The following is a 3371-nucleotide window of genomic DNA, read 5'->3' as shown; positions in this document are numbered from 1 at the left end:
CATCGTAGGAAGGCACAGCTCAGGTTCTTCGCTATGAGTTCGTTACAGCCTCAAGGTAACGGATTCACGAGCAGAGCCAGCTTTCTGCGGAGTGGACAAAAACTACAGAAGATTGCGGGTTGATGAACATTAATTAGAACTTACGCATTCCAAACTGGTCGGTGGAAGAAAATAGAGGGGCAACTTCACGCGACTGCAATCTTAGTAAAAGTGAAGTCAGTGACACGTCATCCGTGTTAACACAGAGGTGGTACTCTGTGACAGTTCGTTACAATCTACCGCATGCACACACTTCGTTCAACAAGTAAACATCACTACAGATTTCCAGAGTGAGATTTTCACTCTGCAGCGGAGTGTGCGCTGATATGAAACTTCCTGGCAGATTAAAACTGTGTGCTCGACCGAGACTCGAACTCGGGACTTTTGCCTTTCGCGGGCAAATGCTCTACCAACTGAGCTACCGAAGCACGACTCACGGCCGGTACTCACAACTTTACTTCTGCCAGTACCTCGTCTCCTCCTTCCAAACTTTACAGAAGCTCTCTTGCGAGCACTTGCCCGCGAAAGGCAAAGGTCCCGAGTTGGAGTCTCGGTCGGGCACACAGTTTTAATCTGCCAGGAAGTTTCATCACTACAGATATTCGGATTTATGTTATGACAGGTTCGATATGTCTGCCATCCTTGACGATGATGAGGCGCAGACGAAGAGCGAAATTCTTCATAACCCGCTGAAACGTCTGGACATCGACGCTGCCTGTGGCCTCTGAATGGCTGTTTTCAGCTCAGTAATGATTTTGGGGTTGTTTCTATACACCCTGTCTGTAATATAGCCCCGTGAAAAGGAGTCGCTTTTTTCAGATCCGGAGAATATGACGGCCAATCGAGGTCCCTTGACAGTGGCGTCTGTGTACCCCAGAGCCAGATTGTGGTCCCCAGAGTGTTCCTCCAGAACATAAAATATTCTCCTGTTTCGTTGGGGTCGATCTCCGTCTTGTATAAACCACATCTTATAAAATTCAGGGTCACTTTCGGCAATGGGGATGGAATCATCTCCCAAACTCTTCATGTGTCGTTCAGTAATCACCATGCCACCAAGGAATATCGTAGCAATTATTTCGTGGCTGAACACTGCACACCACACAGTCACGTGTTTAGGGTGAAGACACTTCTCGATCGCGAAATTCGAATTCTCAATCCCCCAAATGCCCTTTTGGTTGCTCATATTTCTTTCATCTTAGGGCTGTGATCTTGCTTGCGTTCTTCAGTCCATTTTACTACTGTTCGTTTGTCCCATTGTATCTCATGTAGTTTACTTTTCTTAATGATGTTTCTGAATTTTATTCTGTCGTTTATTGTGTCTGCTGTTATGTTGAGTTGGTTCAGGTCGTTTTTCACCTCTGCCGCCCATTTGTTGTTTCTAGTGGTTACCCAGTCAAAGATCTGTTTGGTCAGTCTGTGTGATCGCATTCTGTATAGGTGTCCATAGAATTGTAGTCTGCGTTTTCTAATCATTTCTGTGATTGTCTCCGTATGTTTGTATAGTTCCTCTGTAGGTTTCTTGATCCATATTCCACTGTTGTTAGTTGCGCCAAATACTTTCCTAAGTATTTTCCGTTCTACTTTTTCTAGTTGTCTGATACGTGTATGCCCTAGGATTAGTGTGGTCTCTGCTGCATATAGTGCCTCGGGGAGCACCACCGTGTCGTAGTGGCGTAATTTGGCTTTTTGTGAGATAGACTTCTTGTTGTAATGATTCCACACTGCTTTGTATGCCCTGTCCAGTTTAGTTTTTCTTTCTTCGTTTGAGTCTCTGTTATGTCCGCTCATTTGTAGTGTTTCACCGAGGTATTTGAAGTATGCCGTTTTGTAAATCGTGCTCATAAACTGTGTCTTTTCGTAAGAGATCTGTAGTCCAGTTTTGGAAGCGATTTCGTGTAGTTTTCAATAGCGTCTTTCGTTTCTTTTATACCTTTCGTGACAATAGCCAAATCGTCTGCAAAAGCCAGACAGTTAATCTGTAGGTTTCCTAACGTTATCCCCTTTATGATGTTTCCCATTCTTTTATTCCTTCATCTAACACCAGATTGAAAAGGAGAGGTGAGAGGCCATCGCCTTGTCGGACACCTGTGCGAATTTCAAAGGGCTCTGATAGTTCCCCACAGAACTTTACTTTGGAGGTCGTGTTCGTTAAAGTTTGCTCTATGATAGCCCGTGTTTTGTTGTCTACTTTGTTTTCTGCGAGAGTTTTGAAGAGAGTTTTCCGGTCGCTATAGTCGTACGCCTTTTTGAAGTCGACAAAGGTAATGATCAGGTTCTGTTTGTGTTGTAAAATCATTTTCAGGTTCCAAATTTGTTCCGCACAAGACCGCCCTTTACGGAAGCCTGCTTGGTATTTCCCAATCAAGTGGTCGGTCTGGCATTCTAGTCTGTTTAGTAAAGCTTTAGAGAGGATCTTGTATGTGACCGGTATTAGGGATATTCCTCTGTAGTTGTTCGGGTCAGTCTTGTCATCTTTTTTCTGTAGTGGGTCTTCGTCTGTGAATCGTGTTTCTTGCAGTGCACATATTTTGATTTGAAATTTTTCGAGAGTGTCTGTCAGTTGTTTCATCTTTTCTGTCTTCATCAGTGTGTTCACGTTGATTGTGCCGATGTAGTGTTTGCGTTTGGTCTTGAGGGAGTTTGAGAAGCTCCGATTCTTCTCATGATGTCCGTGAGCCCCCAGAATCAGATGCTCACGACGATCCCAGTCTATTGACTGAGGCCCGGGGTAGTGCGATTTTTCTCGTTGTACCATCATGATGTTTAGTAGTTGGATATATGGCATGCTGCCGAGTACAACCGGACTTTCCAGATCAGGAGGTTGGTTGAGGCCGCCACTGACATGTGGAACAGACGCCTTTTGTAGCCACTCACTGTGGGAACAGACGCTACTAGTAGTTTTGGTCCGCCCCGAGTATTTCATTTCCTCGGTACCACCTATATCTAGGAGGCATTCCCCTATCCGCCACCTGGGGAGGCGCTCGGTTGCGGGTCTACTAACCGCCCCGAGATATATATATATATATATATATATATATATATATATATATATATATATATATGTGTGTGTGTGTGTGTGTGTGTGTGTGTGTGTGTGTGTGTATGTATATATATAGGACGTAGGACGACGGTTGAAACTCGGTTCCAGCTATCCTGACTTAAGTTTTCCGTAATTTCCCTAAATCGCTTCAGGAAAATGCCAGGCTAGTTCCTTTGAAAGGGTACGGCCGATTTACTTCCCCTTCCTTCCCTAATCCAAGCTTGTGCTCCGCTTCTAATGACCTTGTTGTCGACGGGACGTTAAACAGTATTCTCCTGCTCCTCCTTACTCT

The 3371-nt window shown here is 44.6% G+C and overlaps 1 non-coding gene across 1 annotated transcript; it reads right to left on the bottom strand.

Annotated features, from left to right (window-relative positions):
- Positions 1 to 393: 393 nt before the first annotated feature.
- Trnas-cga lies at positions 394 to 468 on the bottom strand. The gene has a single exon. It is a non-coding gene; the product is annotated as a tRNA-Ser (tRNA).
- Positions 469 to 3371: the final 2903 nt, after the last annotated feature.

The sequence above is a fragment of the Schistocerca piceifrons genome, chromosome 8 (genome assembly GCF_021461385.2).
Source record: "Schistocerca piceifrons isolate TAMUIC-IGC-003096 chromosome 8, iqSchPice1.1, whole genome shotgun sequence".
In the NCBI taxonomy this organism is placed as follows: Eukaryota; Metazoa; Arthropoda; class Insecta; order Orthoptera; family Acrididae; genus Schistocerca; species Schistocerca piceifrons.
The sequence above is the reverse complement of the archived record's forward strand: the minus strand, read 5'-3'. Positions and strand labels throughout refer to the sequence as shown.